Raw genomic sequence first — 23,014 nt, forward strand, 5'->3', positions numbered from 1 at the left:
TTCCCTCTTCCCTCCATTCTGAGGTTCACGTGACCTGAAATGATTAATTTTACTGGGAATAACATCTGATAATTGTGTGAAAACCAAGAAGCATCTGCTCATGATCCGCACGCCTCCAATTTACAGCTTTATTTTGGATCATTTACAGCAAAGCTTAGATATTGTTTGCTGTTTCATGTATATAGAGGTTCAAAAGTCAAACAGGAAATTTTTATATTTAAACTTGTAAATAAAAAAATAATAAGAATATATAAAAATATTAATATTCTTAAAGGAAATCTTGTAATCAAATTTAGGCAAACTCTTTTGTATTAATCATCTGATTTCTTTGCATTAATTTAAACACACAAGATGCTTTTTTCCCAAATTTGTAGACGATGACATTTTAAGTGCATGCCATTGTTTAAGCAAAAAGCTTAATACCAAATATCTTCAAATAGAGATAGATTTATAAAAATCTACACAATGGTTTAAAAGCATTTAGTTTTGTCTGTCTGCAAGCAGAGAGAGAGAGAGAGAGAGAGAGAGAGAGAGAGAGAGAGAGAGAGAGAGAGAGAGAAGGCTTATTCGACTTCATGCGATGCCGCAAGAACCGACAGCCAGATGACGTCAAAGTACCGCGGGAATGATTCAAGAAATCATTTTCGTCTCGCTCTCGCGATACTTTGACGTCATACGGCTGTAGATTCTTGCGGCGCCGCATGAAGTCGAACAAGCCTAAAGAGAGAGAGAGAATGCAATGAGAGCTAACGACCACAAGGTGGAAGACTTAGACTTTGGCACCCTTTATTTCAGTTGAATTACATTGATGATACTGTTTTAATCCACTGTGAAAGAGTTTACATTTTATGTGACATTGCAATCACTTCTGACCGGAATGTTCCTTATTTATTATATATATATATATATATATATATATATATATATATATATATATATATATATATATATTTTTTTTTTTTTTTTTTTTTTTAAATCATGTAAGTAATAAACAAGAAGATTCGGCCAGTAATGGCCCTTATGTTTTATAAATAACAGTTCTTACTGGTACGTTTCATGGTATATTTAAAAAAAAATACATTCATACCAACTTCAGAATGACACCATTAATTGCATCACAATTCATTTTCTACAGGTCACAGTTCGGCATATGACCACTACAGAGATGCCTTTCGACCAATCAGGACTGAGCTCTTGATTGTTTCCACGGCTGCTGAGACGTCTGTTGTAGTAATTATCCCCATAGGACACCAGTGTTTGTGAGAGACAGGCATGACCCCAGAGCAAAGTTCAAAGGAGACCTCTTGTCCCGGTTAAAATGAAATGTTCTCGAGAGGGCGTCAGCATGCCTCTCCTGTCCAGAGATATAATGCAGAACAGAGACTATGTCCACTTTGTCGTGCAGTTCTGCTCCAGTCCCAGTCAATTTTAAGTGACAACCTTTTCAGAAAAACACCTAAGACTGAGATGATTACGTAACCATTACTGTTTAGATCAATATCAGCGTTTTTGTGAAATAGTTTTGTTCATGTGAAACTGAGTTACTTCCTTTGTCACAGCCCCCTAACAGGAAGTGGCACAGTGAGAGGTGTTCGATGACTTCCTGTGGAAATCGATCCTTTAGCAAATTGAATCGGATATTGTAAGACCCTGCCTGTCTCATAGAGCCACCTGTCAATAGAGCTAAGCAGTCTGCTTTTTTCTTCCTGTTTATCATTGCTCAGCGGTTTTCAGTTTGTTAAGCTTCGGGATGCATTAGATAGAAGTGTAATACAGAACCGAAACTCATTCCCATGCAAATGACAAAAATGTTCTTGACACTTAAAGTTGTATAGCAATGTAATTATTGGTTAATTACTAGTATTGTCACTTTCATATCAAATCATGTTTTCCTTTATCTTGTATAGTTTCGTTCATGGTTTTTATTGGGGGGGGGGGGATGGGGGAAGTTACACATCCTGTCCATGTTGAAATCCAAACACTCAGAAGTACATTATGGTTAGCTTCTAGCATTCTTCCCTGTTGTCTCTATAACCCCAGTAGCCATTGTTTGGTCACCACCCACCACTGCTTTACAACACAAATGTAGGAAAAGGACATCTGCTTCATGATTTCCACCTAGGGGAAGGGAAAAGAAAGACTTTTAATGTGGGATACATCTACATCACCATGTAAAACACTTGTTTATAGCATTTGACCCCTCACCTAGATCAGCGATCCGTTCTTGATCCTTCCCTCCTGCTTTCTCTACATACTGTAAGTGGTGACGATAAGGCTGCAAGACAGAAATCTACACCGCTTAACGTGAGAATTACAGACGCGTTGCTCACCACAGCATCCGTCAAGTGCGTTAGTCGTTTACCCCACGGGTTCATCTCTGTTATCAGATATTACGGGTTTTAGCTAGGCCTATATGAGACGGATCTTATATTAGCACATGCAAGGAATGTGTTGAAAGCAATCATAAACCCATCTGATGGTGGTGGAGATGGGTGGGGTGTGGTTGATGCCATACAACTGTTAGCATGAGACAAGGCTGGTGTACAGGTTTGGTGATATTTGAGGGTCATTTTTTAAGAAAATCTAATAAAACATGCCAAAACTGACACAAAAGGCCTTAATACAGTCTAGAAATGCTAGGTTGTACATTGTTTCAATCCATGCTTGGGTTGAATATGGAGAAAGTATAACCCAAATGATCCTACATAATGTTAAAAAAATCTTTCATAGCAAAGATTGAAATCAATGAGTGACTTAAGCCTGATTTTCACAGATGAGGTCAAAAGTTTCAAAAATAAGCCAAGTCATGTTTTGCTACCTAGTAATGAGTTTTATAAATTGCATAAAAATGAGTCTCACTTTATGTAATGTAATTGTGTTAAAAGGAAAAGATGCAAGAGGATGGTTGTTAAAACCAGACCTCATCTCTGGTATGTCAGTAATGCGTTATGACCCCCCCCCAACACACACACACTCCCATTCTCTTGTGTGCAAATGCCCCCCCCCCCCCGTCCCACTCAGGGGAGCTCATTCCAGACCCCTCGGCCCCTTCGGCAATAAATGCCTCCAGCTCTTCTCCGACCACCCACCCGCCCCTCTCCTGCAGGACAGGATCCCGTTACAGCACTTCTCTCTGGTCAGCAGGAGATAAGACTTAAGACTAGAACCAAAGATCCCTAAACCAGTTCAATACATCCAATCATCTCTCAGACTGAGCTCTGCAGCGCCGCATTACGTTCCTTACCTATCATGTTACTGCATTAGACCCTGGGCCTCTCAAGTGGGTAAAAGCTGTCGATGTAGGTGCAGGGCGTAGTATTAACTGCTGCAGCTCGGCTATGGCCCCGCTAATGGATCAGTGCAGGATCTGGAACGATATTAACAACATGTTTGAAGGATGTGGAAATGATCGGAATGTGAGTCATTTAGGCAATCTGTGGAGAATTTCGTCACGGGCGGTGCAATGAAGGATGTGTGTTTTGGTGGTGGTGGTGGTGGTGGGGGAAGGGGAGGATGGCAATTCCTGGAATGCTGAGAGTAAAAGTTCATGGATCAGATTACAGGAAGGAAACCGCAAGGAAAAAAATGCAGAGAGGAAACAGACATCAAACTGCCTCCTGATTTTCAGTCTGTAAAATGCAAGAGAGCGCTCACGAAACTCTGCACCCTCCAAATATGAGCACAAAGGTTACCGTGAAGAATAAAGTAAAATACTTCTTATGGAAAATCCTATTTTAACATTTTATGAAGAATGTGAGTAGTGCTTATCTGTCCAAAACCTGCCATCGCTAAGCTAGAGGTGGTTGTCAGCATTGCTACATTATGTGGTTTGCAAAGTTGTAGGGCTGCATAATATACAGCTTGAACATTGATGTCGCAATGTGTGCATCTGCAGTAGTCCCACTGCAGAACATGCAGAGCATTTTTTTATGAAGAAAAACTATTACAGATGCCTTTGCCAGTGAGAACAGTTTCAAATGACAGATTTGAGACATTTCACCCTATGAAAGACATGTGGTGCTAACAATTAGTACGATTCTAAAGATTTGATGTGATCTGTTCCCTTAAGGGTGCCAAAGAATGCATTGAAAAATATGTTAAGTTCATTGATATTTACATTGAAGGTATGCAACTTTATATGCAAAAATTTTCCAGAAACGTTTTACATGTCCATTTGCAACCCTAGGATTTGTCCTTTGAATTAAATTTTTGCCCTATTTGGAAGGGTCATGAATAATAATATTGAGCTCTGCTCTGATTGCTCTGCTCTGAAGCTCATGCCAGTAGCTCACATTTATAGACCTTATATGTTTGAGTCTATATTAGACAAAAATACAGATTTTGAGGAACAACTAATTGTTTGGAGATTGTTAATGGATGTTTCTGAGTGATAAGATTTTGCAAAACGTAACTGTAAAGTCAATAGTACTACTTCAGCCTAAACATTAGCATATAGCATTAAGTAGCAAGTAGCGCTAACTCAGCAGTCACAACTTTGTTTTAAGCATTTTAACAACTTTGTAATTAATTTAATGTGTCATTTAATGCTGTGGGTGTATATCTCGACTGTGACATTCCATGTTGAGATTGGCCTGTTTTCCAGCAGTCTTTTGCATGCACAAGGTTTACATATAGGCTAAACGAAGAAACAAATGCGTTTGAGGCTCACTATATATGTCATTACTGTTGTGACTTTGGTTTATTCACTGCTTTATTTTGGGTTCTCAGTGTTGGTGTTTGTGTTTATTGCTTCACACGTGCGCGTCTCAGTCACGGGTGTAATCAGTGTTATTTGTTTCACCTGCGCCACTCACCTGCAGCTCATTTCATGGCCATTCGGTTCTGTATTTAATCCCTGTGTGTTTCAGTGTTCGTTGCAAGTCCGTCTTTGTATGTGCTCGCCGGTTTCTGGCATTGCTGGATTCTAGTCTTGTCCTGTCTAGTTTTGTTTCTCTAGCCTGTTTTATTTTTCCCCCGTCAGTCTGTGCTCTCTGCTACCCGTAGGTGTTGGAGACTTCTCGCCCAGTTTATCCCCTGTTCTCCGCTCTCCCAAGCTGCCTGTTAAGACTGCTTTCCTCCTGCGTGCTGAGGAGTCTCGCTGCGGCTCTGCCGCTCTCCCATTGGGCGGTCCCTCGCTTCGGGAGCTGTCCAGCCTGCCCGGTCAGATTTCAGCACCACTAACGCTCTCTCTCTCTCTGCCCGCCTCAGGATCATCTCGCTCGCCTCCTGAGCTGGCTCTGTGAACTGTGGACATCTCTCACTGTGTCGTGTGTGTTCCTCTCTCTCTCCCACCGTTCGCCTGAGTGTGGCAGCAGGCCGGACGAGTGTGGTCATCCTCTCAAGCCCAGTGTGTGGATTCTGTTTTGCCGTCTGCCTCGGAGTGGCCATTGCGCCCAGACGTGCTTCTGACTTTTCCTTATTATTATTATTTCAATAAACTCTTCTGTTAATCTGCTCTGGGATCTCTCTCTGTGTTTTTTCACCGTAACAGAACGGACTTGCCAACATGGATCCCGCAGATGCAGATTCTGTCCGATCTGCGCTCGCGCAGCAGGGAGCTTGGCTGGGCCAACACTCTGCCCAGCTTTCCACTACAGCTCAGGAGGTGGAGGATTTGACCACTCGCATTGACGAGCTCTCCACACGCCTCGACCGGACTCGGCATTCCCTCGAGTCAGAGCCCCATGCTGCCAACCCTCCGCCCTACGACGGCGATCCTTCCTCCTGTCGGGCGTTTCTTTCCCAGTGCTCGCTGGTGTTCGCTCTCCAGCCTCGCCGCTACGCGACTGAACGCACCCGAGTCGCCTATGTCATCACTCTGCTGGTAGGGAGAGCGCGCCAGTGGGGCACCGCCGTGTGGGACGCCCAGGATCCATGCTGCCGGTCATTTGAGGAGCTTCGGGAAGAGATGATAAAGCTCTTTGATCGCTCTGTTCGTGGGGATGCCGCCGCGGCTCGGCTGGCTCGCCTCGCCCAGGGATCGGGCTCGGTGACGGACTACTCCATCCTGTTCAAGACCTTGGCAGCGGCATGCAGCTGGAACGAGGCAGCCCTCCGGGCGCAGTTCCTTGAGGGTCTGAATGACAATATCCAAGATGAGATAGCGACCCACGACCTCCCGCACTCTTTTGACGGCATCATCGAGCTTGCGCTCAGGGTTGAAGCCCGGATGTTATTCCGCGACCAGCGCCGTACCCTCCGTCACCGGGTCTTTTTAAACGAGCCTTCCCAGTCCAACCAGCCCGGTAGCTCGCCGCCAGTGGAGAGTGAGCCCATGCAGCTGGGCAGGATGCGTTTATCGCAGAGAGAGAGAGAGCGTCGCCTTCAGAATTCTCTATGCCTCTATTGTGGCAAACCTGGACATTTTGCCAAGCTCTGCCCGGTAAAAGGGGTTGCCCACCAGTGAATCAGGGGGTCCTGGTGGGCACCACGTCACAGAAATCCTCCCCATCGTCCTGCACTCGACTTCCGGTCACCTTGTCCTTCTCTGGTGTCGATCATCCCACCATGGTCCTGCTCGACTCGGGCGCCGAGGGCAATTTTATCAGTGAGGACCTGGCTCGGGCTTGTGGCATCCCTGCTGTTTCTCTCGAGGCTCCCCTGGATGTATGGTCCATCAGAGGTCAGCAGATGGCACAGATCACTCATTGCACGCCCTCTGTAAGTCTTTTTATTTCTGGCAATCATCGTGAGGAGATTGTGTTGTACATCCTGCATGCCTCTCTATCTCCCATCATTTTAGGGCATGCATGGTTGGCACAGCACAATCCCCATGTTGATTGGCAACAAGATGTTATTTTAGCTTGGTCTCAGTCCTGTCATGTGTCCTGTCTTGGTTCTGCTGCTTCGGGTTCTGTTTCTTCTCTTCCTCAGGTTTCGGCGGTTGATTTAACTGGAGTCCCGGCGGAGTATGCCGATATCGGTCAGGTGTTCAGTAAAGCCCGGGCCACCTCCCTTCCTCCTCACCGGCTGTACGATTGCTCTATCGAGCTCCTCCCAGGCACTTCTCCGCCCAAAGGTAGACTTTATTCTTTGTCCGGTCCTGAGAGAGAGGCTATGGACCGTTATATTAATGATGGCCTCCGTGCTGGTATCATCCGTCCCTCCACCTCTCCCGCAGGGGCGGGGTTTTTCTTTGTTAAAAAGAAGGACGGCTCCCTTCGCCCCTGTATTGATTATAGGGGTTTGAATGACATTACTGTTAAGAATAGGTACCCCCTTCCTTTAATGTCTTCTGCTTTTGAGCTTTTGCAGGGAGCACGGTTCTTCACCAAGTTGGATTTGCGCAATGCTTATCATTTACTACGCATAAGAGAGGGCGATGAGTGGAAGACAGCCTTTAACACCCCTACTGGACACTTTGAGTACTGCGTTCTCCCTTTCGGGCTTTGTAACGCTCCCTCTGTCTTCCAGACTTTGGTTAATGATGTGCTGAGAGACATGATTGACAAGTTTGTCTTTGTGTACATAGATGATATTCTCATCTTTTCTCCCTCCATGCAGGAACACACTCAGCATGTCCGCCGAGTCTTACGTCGGTTACTTGAGAACAAGTTATATGTGAAGGCGGAGAAGTGCGAGTTTCACAAGAGGTCGGTTTCGTTTCTGGGTTTCGTGATTGCCGAGGGTGAGATACGTCCCGATCCAGCCAAGGTCAGAACGGTGGCCGAATGGCCAGTCCCCGACTCCCGTAAGGCATTACTTCGTTTCTTAGGGTTCGCCAATTTTTACCGGCGATTCATTAGAAACTTTGGTCAGATTGCTCAACCCCTTACGGCTCTCACCTCCACCAAGGAGAGGTTTGTCTGGGGAAAAGAGGCTCAGGAGGCCTTTGATAAGTTAAGGTCCCGGTTTATCACTGCTCCTGTTCTTTCTATTCCAGATCCTACCTCTCAATTCATTGTTGAGGTGGATGCTTCGGATGTCGGGGTTGGTGCCGTTCTGTCTCAGCGATCGTCGAAGGATGGCAAGGTGCATCCTTGCGCTTTCTTCTCACACCGGCTTAACCCAGCAGAGCGAAACTACGACATAGGGAATCGGGAACTGCTGGCCGTCAGATTGGCTTTGGGTGAGTGGCGTCACTGGTTAGAGGGGACCTCGGAACCCTTCCTGGTCTGGACGGATCACAAGAATTTAGAATATATCCGTTCAGCCAGGAGGTTAACATCACGTCAGGCTCGTTGGGCGCTCTTCTTTGACAGATTTAACTTCATCCTCTCGTACCGGCCTGGTTCTAAAAACACTAAACCTGATGCCCTCTCTCGGTTGTTCGAGGTTTCCAGTTCTGACAGAGACGAAACCATCCTCCCGGAGGGGCGGGTGGTGGGGGCTCTGCGCTGGGGAATCGAACAGCGAGTGAGGGAGGCCGGACGGGAGGAGGAAGTGCCAGAGGGGTGCCCAGCGGGTCGACTTTGGGTTCCGGAATCGCTCCGTTCCGAGGTCATCCGGTGGGGTCACGAGTCCAAGTTAGTTTGTCATCCCGGAGTTCGGAGATCGCTGGCTGCCGTCCATCAGCGATTCTGGTGGCCCTCTATGGGCTCCGATGTCAGACAGTTTGTGTTAGCCTGTCAGGTTTGTGCCCGCAATAAGGCTTCTCATCAAGCCCCTAGTGGTCTGCTTAAGCCCTTATCTGTCCCTTCCCGTCCTTGGTCTCACATAGCCATTGATTTTGTTACCAATTTACCTAGTTCTAGAGGTAACACTGTAATTTTGACCATTGTTGATCGCTTCTCTAAAGCAGCGCATTTTGTCCCTCTGCCCAAACTCCCCTCTGCCAAGGAAACGGCTCTGATTATGATAGAACACGTCTTTCGCTTACATGGTCTGCCTTCTGACGTGGTTTCTGATAGGGGTCCTCAGTTTATTTCCCGTTTTTGGCAAGAGTTCTGTAGACAGATCGGCTCCACAGCCAGCTTGTCTTCAGGTTATCACCCACAGACCAACGGGCAATGCGAACGGGCTAACCAGGATCTTGGTCGTGCGCTCCGCTGTCTGACATCTCAATATCCGAGCTCCTGGTGCCAACAGTTACCCTGGGTAGAATATGCTCATAACTCTCTTCCTGTTTCATCCCTTAAAATGTCCCCGTTTGAGGCTTCCATGGGTTTTCAGCCTCCTCTTTTCCCAGCTCAAGAACCCGATGCGGCGGTCCCGTCTGCGCTAGCCTTCGTTCAACGTTGCAGACGCACCTGGAGGAGGGCTAGAAATACTTTACTCGAGACCTCCAGACGGACCAAAGCCGCGGCTGACCGTCATCGTAGACCCGCGCCCCGCTTTATCTGTGGGCAGAAGGTATGGCTTTCTTCCAAGGATCTGTCTCTCCGAGGGCCATCTCGCAAGCTGGCACCTCGCTTCCTTGGGCCATACAGTATTGATAAGGTCATCAACCCGGTGACAGTTAAGCTCAGATTGCCCCCTGCTCTCGGTCGGGTTCATCCAGTTTTTCATGTGTCTAAACTGAAGCCTGTGTTTTTTTCTCCCCTTAACCCTGTCCCTTCTGCTCCCACCCCTCCCGCCCCGCAGCTTTTGGATGGTGCCCCAGTTTTCACCGTTAAAACCCTTTTAGATGTACGTCGGCGGGGTAGGGGTTTTCAGTATTTAGTGGATTGGGAGGGCTATGGTCCGGAGGAGAGGTGTTGGGTACCGGCCCGGGACATCTTGGACCCTGACCTGATTGTGGACTTCCGTCGGCGACGAGGTGAGCCCTCCCTTGGACCGCCTGGTGGCGGTCGTGGGGGGGGGGTCCTGTTGTGACTTTGGTTTATTCACTGCTTTATTTTGGGTTCTCAGTGTTGGTGTTTGTGTTTATTGCTTCACACGTGCGCGTCTCAGTCACGGGTGTAATCAGTGTTATTTGTTTCACCTGCGCCACTCACCTGCAGCTCATTTCATGGCCATTCGGTTCTGTATTTAATCCCTGTGTGTTTCAGTGTTCGTTGCAAGTCCGTCTTTGTATGTGCTCGCCGGTTTCTGGCATTGCTGGATTCTAGTCTTGTCCTGTCTAGTTTTGTTTCTCTAGCCTGTTTTATTTTTCCCCCGTCAGTCTGTGCTCTCTGCTACCCGTAGGTGTTGGAGACTTCTCGCCCAGTTTATCCCCTGTTCTCCGCTCTCCCAAGCTGCCTGTTAAGACTGCTTTCCTCCAGCGTGCTGAGGAGTCTCGCTGCGGCTCTGCCGCTCTCCCATTGGGCGGTCCCTCGCTTCGGGAGCTGTCCAGCCTGCCCGGTCAGATTTCAGCACCACTAACGCTCTCTCTCTCTCTGCCCGCCTCAGGATCATCTCGCTCGCCTCCTGAGCTGGCTCTGTGAACTGTGGACATCTCTCACTGTGTCGTGTGTGTTCCTCTCTCTCTCCCACCGTTCGCCTGAGTGTGGCAGCAGGCCGGACGAGTGTGGTCATCCTCTCAAGCCCAGTGTGTGGATTCTGTTTTGCCGTCTGCCTCGGAGTGGCCATTGCGCCCAGACGTGCTTCTGACTTTTCCTTATTATTATTATTTCAATAAACTCTTCTGTTAATCTGCTCTGGGATCTCTCTCTGTGTTTTTTCACCGTAACAATTACCTTTTCAAGATTCAATTAAATACTAGCCCCTAAATATGACTTGGTCCTCATTCTGTTTTTTCATTTGAATTTTGCCATTTAAAGTAGGATAATCACACTTCTGATTTCACACTACCTTCAACTATTTGCATGATGTTTTCCTATAGCTCAACTGGTAGAGCATTGCACTTGGAACGCTAAAGGTCATGGGTTTGAATGTGCTATCAATGTAAAAAAAAATGCAGCGTGAAGTTAAAACAACTTGGTTTTGCAAGTCAATTTAACCTATTTTAAGCTTTGACCTGTGATGCGTTGCCATAACTTATAAAAACAAGTTGAAATTGTTTAACTTAATTGTTAAGTTAAAGTAACATAAAATATGTTAATTTGAAAAAAATGCTGAATTTTTTTTACAGTGTACTGTAAAAAGTTCGGTCGACTTAAAAAAATTACTTCAATTGGTCAATGTAAAATTTTTCAACTGAAAATGTGTTACCAAGAATCAATTTTTTAAGTTGATCCAACTTTTCACTTTTTACAGTGTAAGTTGCTTCAGATAAAAGCATCTGCCAAATGCATACAAAATATAAATATATGTAAGCAATAAGGTATGAGAGGCTGTGCTGTATCTTGAATAAGTAACGGCTGAAGGGCAACAAACCGATACCTGTGGTTGCTAAGGGTGTTGCTAAGGGCACAGTGATATTTAGAACCATTGGATGAAGCGGTCATAGGCCTGTTTTATCGTGAATAAAGCACACCTATTGACCAATCAGAATCAAGGATTGGAACTAACCGTTTTGTAAATATAATATATATATATATATGATGTCCCAAAAATTATGGTTAGGGGCAGTGTTGGGGAAAGTTACTTTTACAATATTAAGTTACTCCCCAAAACGTAACTAATTGCATTACTTAGTTACTTTTCATGGAAAGTAATGCTTACATTACTTTTAAGTTACTTTTGCGTTACTTTTTCTTAGTTGGCTGAGGCTTGATCTCTTTCAGGCCTTGCAGGTGTTGATCGCAAAAATATCATGCTCTGGTAAGGTAATGCGTTACCCCCAACTCTTGTCAGGGGTTTCAAAAACCAGCTTTACAAATTCCTTTTTCCCTCCCAAGACGTGGTGTGGTTGCGGGTGGTTTGCCTGGGATCTTTCCATATCACTGTGTGACTCGGATCCATTTGGCCAATAAGTGAACCGTGTTTAGGAGCCTCCCAGTAGGTGATCACCGTGGGCCTCAGGGCAGAGGAAACTCCTCTGGGAATGAAAGAACAGAACATCCCATCTATTATTCAGCAATAGGGTTTGAGATGGTCCACAGCTCACAATGAAACATATGCCATTATTCTGCTCTCTAAATAGCAGCCAATGTATTGTTGGGCCTGGATATTGAAAAAGTATACACTCTAAAAATCTCTGGGTTATTTTTGATCCATAATGGGTAAATATTGAACAGAACACACCTCTGGGTTAAAATTGACCCAATGCTGGGTTGTTTTAACCCAAATGCTGGGTTATTATAACCTATGGTTGCATAACACAACCCAACATTTTTTTACCCTGCATGTGTTCTGTCCAATATTTTCCCATTATGGGTCAAAGGTAACCCGGCCAATTTTGGCGTAAAGAAGAGAATGTCGAACAACCAATCAAGTTTGAGAATAAGGTACAAAAGCTGCACTAGGCCGATACCCTTAATTTTGTACCTAAAGGGTGGTTATTAGTACATCAAAGGTACATGCTGGTGCCATAAATGTACCTAAATTGTATATATTAGGACCATTTTAAAAGGCTTTCACATTTTTTCTAAGAGTGTACGAAAGACTATAACAATAAAACGAGAAAAAATGTAGGTTTTTCTTCAATTTGTTTTACACAAAATATAATTGTTTGCAGTAGGGGCTCGAACAAAAGCATATGCAGATGGCAGCATGCCCAAGTAATTCTGCCAAGACTGGTGCCTGTAACACTCCAGCCCTGAAAAAATTTATGCAATCGGTATTATTTCCAAGAGATATTTAAAGTTCATTCCCCAATTATGAGCACCGAATGAGTCAGGCCTATTATGTATGTTAAATTGCTTTCAGCTGAGCACAACTGTTTCCTTCACAAGGATTTAAGCACGGTGGTTGTAAAAGCATCTCGCGGCTCTATATGCCTAAACAGGCTTTCCTGTTACACGCTAGCCTGGCTCAGATCTGTCATTAAGATTCATGCATGTTTAATGCAGCAGAATTGCCGTAGATCAATCGTTTTCTGAGAAACTCAAACCATGGGTTTTAAATTAAAAGAACAGGGAAGCAGATGTTACATTTCCAGGCATTGCTTCTAAACACGAACCAGCAAAGACCTGTGGTTCAATGTGCGGTTCATCGCATGTATCCGAATAGATCAGCAAATGGATCATTTTTGTAGACTGAATAATTGAACAGTTGCAATGCATGAACATAAGCTATTTACAACCATCCCTCAGGAAAAATGATCCAACCCGTCACCATCAGACATGCAATACCTCCAAATGATAACATTGATCTGAGACCAAGCCAAATTCAGCCTCATCATCTTTTAAAACACTCACTTTTCGTAATGCATGAATAAAATGATATCATGTGTTAGATCAGATAACATTCTGACTAAGCCACTGAATTTTTACCAGAATACTTTTCTCTGTTCTCAAGGCACCAGATTTACTGTGACAGGCCATTTTATGACTGATGAACTGATTTTCCTCTGGTATGCAAAATGTGCACACAGTACGCCCAGCGGTCATACTGTAGTTATTGGAGAACTCAGCGCATGAACCTGAGGTCATCGGCCCCATGTGGCAAAGCAGGTTAGAGGTTACATAAAACTAAGTGAAATTTCAAAGTTCACAGGTTTGATCAATATGAGCACACAGCTCTGATTGAGCGTAACAGTAGAAATGTTATCTAGAAATATGCTGAAGTTCAAATGGTGCGATGCAAAACATGTTTTGTTGAATAACTTAAATTGTGTGCTTCGTATGGTAACATTTAGTTGAACTGGTTTAATCAACATGATCTCATGGGAAAATGTACCTGCTTTGGTTGTGATTTCATATGAAACCGTATGTTGTGAATCGTACAAAAACGTATGATTATGCAAAAAAGGCATGAATGAAACCCTATATAATATAATATATAATGCTCTTCTATCTGAGCTACAGGAATCCCAGGTGAAAAAGTAGGACCCTTCCATAATGTGCTTAAAATGCTCTATTTTTATGCACGAATTTTGTACTTCACATACTAAAAAATCTTCTTTAGTACTTTTTAAGATTATCTAAGTTTACTTATTTGTGCTATTTTGAGACACCATGAATATGAACTAATATGCACTCTCAGAACGGATGTGTTAAAAACAACACACCAGTGTTAGTTTAGGAACAACATACTACATGCATTGTCCCAGAATCCACACATCTCTGTGTTGTTATTGAAACACATTTTGGGTTACTTTTAACACAACTTGGATTTTATTTTTAACACAAAATCAAAAGAAAATGAATTACATTTGTTAAAAACATAACACAAAAAATAATCCTTTCTTAAAGTGTGTGCTTTTAACATACAATCTCTCTTTTGTAAGATTTTTTTGATTACCCCATTGGCAGATTTTTTTGCTTGTTTTATGCACAAAATCCCTTAAATTTGATATTTTTGGGCTAAAAACAAGACATATTTTCTTGAGTCGTTTTGCTCATCAAGAAAAAGCATATTAATTTAAGAATTTTTAGATATTTTTACTGAAAACAAGACAAAAATACTAAGAATTTTTTTTCTTGAAAATTATTTTTTGCAGTGCACTGAAAAAAATTATTTCTTAAGTTAGTATTTTTGTCTTGTTTAAAGCAAATATCTAAAAATTCTTAAATTGAGATGTATTTTCTTTATGAGCAAAACGACTCATGAAAATAAGTCTAGTTTTAAGACAAAAAAATTTCAGATTTAAGTGAATTTGCGGATAAAACAAACAAAAAATCTGCCAATGGGGTAAGCATAAAATCACAAATTTTTTTGCTTGTTTTATGTTAAATCACTTAACTTGGAATATTTTTGGTCTAAAAATTAGACTTATTTTCTTGGCTCGTTTTGCTCATCAAGAAAATACATCTTAATTTAAGAATTTTTAGATATTTTTACTGAAAACAAAACAAAAATACTAATAATTTTCCTTGTTTTATCCACAAATTCACTTAAATGTGATACATTTTGTCTAAAAACTACACTTATTTTCATAGGTCATTTTGCTCATCAAGAAAAAACATCTTGATTTAAGAATTTTTTGATATTTTTACTGAAAACAAAACAAAAATACTAATAATTTTCCTTGTTTTATCCACAAATTCACTTAAATGTGATACATTTTGTCTAAAAACTAGACTTATTTTCTTAGGTCATTTTGCTCATCAAGGAAAAACATCTTGATTTAATAATTTTAAATATTTGTACAAGACAAAAATACTAAGAAAGTAGTCATTTTTTGCAGTGTAAAAATTTAAGTAGCACTTCTTTTATACAAGATGGGTTCAAGTTTACTACAAGTGGTACCTAAATACATTTCTTAAGATTATCTTAAGAAGTACTAAAGAAGAATTGTTTGTATATTAACCTCCTAAGACCCGAGTTTTGGTTTGTCTTTTTTCAGATTTCTTTTAGCTATTTTGAGGTTAGGAAGAACCAATAAATATAATAATCAAATATTTTTCTTTGAACACGAAGCAGTGTAATTGTCCACGTTTGTGTGCAACAGGTTCCAGTTACACAGAATTAAGCGTTATGTTGCAAACAACAAAAAATGTGATATGTAGACACACTAGGTCTTAGGAGGTTAAGTATGGAAGTGTACTCCTTTTTTACCTGGGATGAAACATATCAAGCCAAATATATTATTTAATATGACAGAATAGACTTAAATGAATTAAGTAATATTAAAAATCATTTTTATTGGTTAGCTGAGTGTGAAATGTTGCCCTAAAAAAGGCACAAGTGACGGTAGTGTTGTATTTTTTCTCTACTAGTACTATTTTTTCTCTAAGTACATTTGAAGTATCTGTACTTTTTTTGGGAAACTTTTACTTTTTCACTGCACTACATTTCAATATTAAATACCTTATTACATTTTTACTCTAGTATAAGTAAGTAAGTAAGTAAGTTTTACTTTTAAAAGTATATGAAAGTAGTAGATTTTTAAGTATAAAAAGAAGGGCAATATTACTCTTTGGAATATAGTAAAAGTTTTCACAAAAAAAAAAATACTGATACTTGAAAATGTCCAAGTACAATATTTTCTCCTACCTTCTAAAAATTAATCACACTGTTAAAAAAATGCCTTATTTTTTGTCTAATCAGCTTAAATTTACTATTATTTATCTGAACTAGGGATGAGTTGTTATAACTTATAAAATATAGTTGAAATGACTTTGACTTGATTAAACAAAAAATGTAAGGCAGCAAACAATTTTTTTACAGTGCATGGTTTTACTAAAAAAAAATTTTCCATTTCTTAGTGAATCTCTTGAACTGTAAATATTGTATAGCAAAACTGTTATCACTCACTCTAAAAATGCCTGGGTTATTTTTGACCCATGTGGGTAAATATTGGACAGAACACATGTTGGGTTAAAAATGACCCCATGCTAAAACAACTCAGCATTGGGTAAATTTTAACCCAACGGTGTCTTCTGTCCAATATTTACCCAGCATGGGTCAAAAATAACCCAGCCATTTTTAGAGTGCTGAATCATCATACACTTGTAAATAATAATAATCAAAAAAATGCTGGGTTGTTTTCAACACAGTGTTGGGTCAAATAGAGACAAACCCAACCGTAGGGTTAAATTAACCCCCAAAAAATTATATTTGACCCAACATTGGGTTAAAACAACCCAGCATTTTAAACAATTTCAACTTGAATTTCTAAGTTATGTCAACAAAACTTGAAATAGTAGGTTTAACTGACTTGCAAAACCAAGTTGTTTAAACTTTTATAAGGGAAGGTTTTTTGAAAATCAGTCAAAACATTGGTCTCAGCTTTGCATCTTTTATGCCTTTGGCTTAAACTCCTCCTATTGGCTGAGCCAGTATTGTCAGGCTGGTCGGGCTGTTTAAACTCAGGTGACTCTACAAACTTGCATCTGCATCTGTATTTAAGCTGGAAAAGTAACACAGATTTTCACAGCATGCTCACTTCTACAGTGTGACCTCATTATTTTACCAGACTAAATGAAGAGATGAGCTTCTTTAAGAAGTGTTGATTATTTCCTTATTGTAATGTAGAGAACATGATCAGTTCAAAGTTGTGCATTGTACCCATTGCCTGTTTAATGGAAACAATGGTCGCCAAGTTCAAATCTAGTTCAGATGTGTCAGGTAAGGTTGTGTATCAACAGTGTGGGCTTGACCTTTCCCCTGTTGCCATTCACGAGTGTGTCATGGGAGATTAGCGTGTTGTAGAAAAAGTGAGAGAAAGATAGCACATGCTAGCTGAACTACCCTACAGTATTTGTGTCTGGGCGTAAAGCCAAGCATTCTGACTCTCTATACAGCGGCCTTGACAGGGTGCTTTGAAAAACCCTATTGTGATCTCTCTCACCGAGATGCAAGTCCATACCCATCCATTAACATGTCGGTGTTTAATTTTACTTGTGTGTAAATGAGGGCACTTTTTAAGCATAGTGTTCTTGTTGTTTGTGCAGCCCTGCAAATTTATGGAAAAAGATGCGGACGCAACAGGGGATTGCAAAAACTCAAGAGCTGAGACTCGTCTCTCGTCGCACGCAGACTCGACGCAGTGTTTACAGACTCAGTTTGTACGGTTGCATGGCAACGGCATCAGCCCAGTCACTACGGGCCACTATTGCTTTGTTTTGCAGCGTTGTAACTGTGGGGTAAAGTCTGTGTGTGTAATGGGAGAGGAATGCATGTTAAAACCCATGACTTTTGGACAGGAAGTGACTGAACACCCACATGATTCAATGCATGTGTGTGTGTGTGTGTGTTTAAGGGTTGCTTACTGGTATGTATCAAAAGACTTTTTAATAGTTGGGTGTGCCAGTTTTTTGTGTGTGTGTGTGTGTGTGTGTATAATTGTCAGGGCCAAGAATAACATTAAAGGTGCTGTGGGTATTTTTGTAGGCTATTTCAATTCCTGTTTGATGCAATTAGTAATCCATTCGGAGGTTGTACACTGACTTACAATGTTGTCTAGTCAGTACCAAAATAATATTAAGACCTGGACTTTTGATTCTCTTGGTGGGCCTGCATCTACCTACCACCCAAAACACCCAAATGTATAGTGAGTGCTTAAAACTTTCCATTACACGCTGGAAATGTGCAGTATATGCATTACTAATTACCAGGTTTTATATAAACATGCAGCTATTTTTTGGCATTCCTTGGTGCACAGATTTGACAGACTTTAGATTTTATACGCAGTGCAAATAAATAAAAAACGCAAATGCAAAAAAAATTCCAAAGCTTAAATGTTGTACTTTCATAATTGGTAAAAGTAATTGGTAACACCTTATAATAAGGTGGTATTTGTTCATGTCAGGGTTTTCAGACTGTGGGTCGGGACCCACTTGTGGGTTGCATAGTGGAATGAGATGTGTTACACAGTCACCTCGCTGTTGCAGTAAATGACACAAAAAACAGTTTAGTGCAATATTTTTTCGGACGTTAAAGGTGGGGTGCATGATTTCTGAACACGTAAACAAACACGCCCCTACCCCCATAGAATCTGGACCTTCTTTTGATAGACCCGCCCCCCACATACGCAACCCAGGCAACAATGTCGGTTAGCTGACACGCCCCTTCCTGCTGATTGGCTACAAGTGTATTTTGGTACTCGGCTTGACTCCCTTTTCCAAAGCGTTTTTTTTTTAATCATGTACCCCGCCTTTAAAGGTTCTTTATGGTATCATTCATTCAAAATTGGTTCTTGTAAAGTACCTTTATTTTTTGCAAGTATAAAATAAAAACGTTTAAGAACCTGCTTGTTAAAGGATTACTCCACTTTCATAAGAACATTTCTTGATAATTTACTCACCCCCATGTCATCCAAGATGTTTATGTCTTTGTACAGTCGAAAATAATTAGGATTTTTTTTCATATAGTGGACTTCAATTGAACCCAACGTTTTAAAGGTCCTAACTGCAGTTTCAAAGGGCTCTAAACAATCCCAACTGAGACATAAGGGTCTTATCTAGTGAAACGATCATAATTTTCACACACAAACAAAGTAATTTTTAATCACAACTTTTTGTCTCGCACTAGCCCTGGGATGCCCATGCGCGGCCTTGCGTATTATGTAATCACGGTGAAAGGTCACAGGTGATGTATATGGAAACTACCACTCCAATGTTTACTGCTCAAGTGTGAAGGAGGACCATTTAGACATTGTTGTATGTGGAATGAAACTAATGAATGGCTTTTTTGTCAGTTTATTGTTTAAAATGGTCTGTAAGTGTGCTTTTCGCATAAGTCACCCGTGACCTTTCGTTGTCATTATGTAATACGTAGGGTCGTGCAAGCACATCCCAGGGCTAGTGCAAGATAAAAGTTGTGGTTAAACAGTACTTATTTTTAGCCAAAAATGACGATTGTTTTGCTAGATAGTTCCCTTAAATGTTTTCCTCAAAAACAATATTTATTTTCAACTAAAGAAAGAAAGACATACAAATCTTGGATGAAATGGCAGTGAGTCAATTATCAGTAGGGTTGCACGGGGCAAAAACTATCGCGGGGATTGTTGTAACATGGACTGTTTACATTGTTGCACAAGGTTGAGTGTTTTGGTTTTTTCACGCTGCCAAAAGACGATCTCCCACAAATTATTGGAAATGTATAATGTTTTTCCAGAGAGTTATTGATGAATGAGTGTTTTGGTGGCATGTAAGTAATTTTTTCATCATAGTTTTTTTTCGGTTTCTAAGTTGGGTGTGTAAGATATAAAATCCAATGCTATGTCATATTAATCAGTGTCTTGTTGACTGAAACATAGCATTGTTTTGAAATATGCCTGCAGCTTTTAGCAAATTTTTTGGTGGGCTTGAAAATATTTTGACCCAGCGGGGTTAATTGTAACGCTGTGTTACAACTAACCCCTCAGCACGATATGAAAACCGCTAATGTTAGCGTAATTCTTGCCGTTGTTTTAAATATGCTACACACAAATGATTGCTGGCTGCCAACCAAATAAATGTGCCTGTCTTATCAAAAATCATGTGTCAAATTTATTTTTGTTCATATCTTTAATATTGATTGAATAAGGTCACGTCAAAGATTGAAATCATAATGAAATGAATGGCTAAAATCAGACATTGATGCTCATTATCTCAGAATTTGATTTTGAAACTGTAGTATGATTATTACAGACTGGGTCACATATAAAAAAAATATTTTTTTCACAATTGTGCTGCTTTTTCTCACATATTTAGACATTTGTATCCATTTATAATTGAACTTTTGTTAGAAAAGGTCTGGATGAATGAATACAGTGTGGATACCTGTCGATTATAGACAGATATATAAACAATATCCACTTCAAGTATATAGACAAAATAGTATTAAAATATTTGCCTGCAAACTTATTTTTTAGCAAATGTTACAACTAACCCCCTGCCTGTTACAATTAACCCCACCTATGGGGTAAGTTGTAACGTTTGCACTTCTCTCATGTTTGGTGTAATTGTCCAAGAATGGTAAGTACTAGAAACAAACTTCAAATGTTCATTTGTAGCAGAGATTTGTGTGTTGCTTGTGTAAAAATATAATTAATCAAACTCAAATATTTTTTGAATGATTGAGCCAAAACCAAAAAGCGTTAGGTTGTGCCCCGCTCTCCCATACAAATTACCAGTTTTATGAGTGTATATTTTCATGTTATTTCAACAATTACAAATATTTTTTAAATCAAAACTTGTAACATTGTAATGCACAATTAACTAACAATTAAAAAGCTTAATAAATGCGAAAAACTTATATTGCATATTCTTAGTCTGTGCTATCTAATGCAATAACTAATATTAGCAAATATGACCTTATTACAATGTGTTACCAAATAATTTACAGCAAAATGCACATGCACATAACGTCTCTCCATATTGAAATATTGAATTGGAAAGCTATTGACAGAATGATGAACGTTCAGCTGACAATGTTATACTCTGAACAGAGTATTACAGGCACAATCTGCTCTTCTACCTGCCTCTGTGACCTCCCACACTGCTGAATCAGAGCTTTTCACTTCTCAATTTCTCTCCCTCTCTCTCCTTTCCCATCTCTGTTGACCTATTGAGTTTTTCCCTACAGCTTCATGGACTGCTGGGCTTCATTCTGTTTGACCTTTGGTGTTCAGTGACTGACCCTGTGCCGTGCAGGCACTCACCCCTGGAGAGATACAAAGCCTGGGCTGAATTTGCCTTCGTCCACCCAATAGAGACCTGACCAGGGCAAACAAAAGACACCTCGCTGAACGGATGTGGGGCACTCGCAACAGAGAATACAGAACATGGGTCGCTTTTCAAGCAGTTTGAAAGGGCTTGACCACATCAAGTCACCTAATTTACCTTGGTGTAAAAAGAACTGCCTAATTGCACGATTTAGTCTGACAATATGACCTGCCACTAATCGCAGCGGGAATAATTAAGTCATGTTTCTTGCTTAGACAGCATATGAGATGCTTTAAAAGGTCACTGGTTCTCACATATATATATTTTGAGTGTGGATAGTGGTTAAACTTAAAGTATGCAGTAGCGGGCAGCATGTGTGTCCTGTCCAAGATCATTGAAATGCTCTAAGCAGAGCTCAGATTTGTCAATATTAAATCTTGTCTTAACTGACAATAATGACGCACAACTAAGAAAGATTGATGAGGAGTTAATTTGCAATTTATTTATATACAAGACAGCTGGTATAGAATAACCTTTAACTTAAATCTAGTAGTGATGCCAAGTTGTGGTCTGGTTTGTGTGGTAAAAGCAGGGGCTGTTAGGTTAACTGTGGTCTTTTGTTGTGGTTGTGGTTATTTGTTATGTCTGTGGTTGATGGTAAAGCGGGGTTGTGACTTCTTGTGGCTACTGGTTGTGTTTGTTTATATACTGTATGTATAATTAACTGGTCAAAGTTTAGGGTCACTTGACTGCAATGTTTCTTATTATCTTAAACATTGTTTATTATGCTGAAATATTTAAAATAATTTTTGCAGATAAAACTATAAAAGTGCCAACATGTCTAACTGTTCATTAGAAAACTACTTTTTTTCTAAACAAAGTAAGAGCCCACATAAAATAAAAAGTATATAAAAATAGGATTCAGAAAACCTGATTTCTTTCTTCATCACACACTCGTTCTGCTTTTCACATGCATGTAATCTTTTGGAGCAATGTGGCCCCCTACTCTGAATCACTTGGGTTTTCTGCCCCACTAAACTCTCACACACATCACATTAGTGAGCATGGAGCAAAAAAACTCACTTAGAAAAGAGTGCACGAAAAGAGAAATCCATCGGTTTGTGTTTGAGACAACACTCGGTGTTTATGTGCAATTTATAAGCAACATCACTTTGACAACTTTTGTTAAACAGTGTATGCAAACTTTGCTGGTTATGACTTTAAATCACAGATGCATGAATGACGTATTGGGTATTTGTACACATTTAAATGTAAAATCTTTACAAAATGGATAAAAAATGTTATGGTTATGCCTGGCCCAAAACTGTTGTTCTGTAGCTTCCAGGCAACACAACACTGATAAAATAATGTATCAATTGAATGCAAGTCGCTTTGGATAAAAGCATAAATGTAATCTACTGAGTGTAAAAGGCTTGTCAGTTCAGGACCCAATCACATTCTTCATTCCCTTTAAACACCAGCATGTCATTTGGGTTAATTTAATATTTGTTTTGTACCAAATTGCAAACTCCTATTGAATAACACTAGGTGTTCCTTCAGCGTGTTTATAAGCTGTGAAATGTGATTACAGAGCAACATTAACATGACAAACAGTAGATAAGAAATGCCCTGGGCAACACTGCAGGAGGTGTCATTCAATTTCAGCCTTGTTATTACTGTTGCAGGAGGGAACTAGTTCACACCTTTCCTATTAAAGCGTGAGATTTTCGTGAGTTTGTGTATTTGCATATTTCAAAATTGAGTTAAATTCAATTCAAATGTAAAGAAAGTGTATGAGATGTGTCACCGTCCAAGTCACATTGGGACAGTCCTGCAGGTTACCGCTGTGTTTGGCTGTGTGTATTGTAGATGGGATCTGATGGCGAGGTTGTGGAATGTCTTGCATGCATGCGGGACGCAACCAACTCGCATCTGGGGGGAAACGTGTAAACGCGTACTACCTACAGCAAGGTCATTGCGTATTTGTCCTTTAAAATGTTTGAAAAACAGTGTATATTTAACATAAAATGCTTTGTGGGTATGTAATCCAAGTGTGT

At 40.8% G+C, this 23,014-nt stretch overlaps 1 long non-coding RNA gene across 1 annotated transcript; it reads right to left on the minus strand.

Moving 5' to 3' along the window:
* Window positions 1-1,065: 1,065 nt before the first annotated feature.
* On the minus strand, window positions 1,066-22,818 carry LOC135719439 (uncharacterized). The gene is made up of 4 exons (XR_010521096.2): window positions 22,765-22,818; window positions 3,245-3,367; window positions 2,206-2,275; window positions 1,066-2,118 (listed from the first exon to the last, which is right to left on the minus strand). It is a non-coding gene; the product is annotated as an uncharacterized lncRNA (long non-coding RNA).
* Between the last annotated feature and the right edge of the window lie 196 nt (window positions 22,819-23,014).

This window comes from Paramisgurnus dabryanus, chromosome 14, assembly GCF_030506205.2.
Source record: "Paramisgurnus dabryanus chromosome 14, PD_genome_1.1, whole genome shotgun sequence".
Lineage (NCBI taxonomy): Eukaryota > Metazoa > Chordata > Actinopteri > Cypriniformes > Cobitidae > Paramisgurnus > Paramisgurnus dabryanus.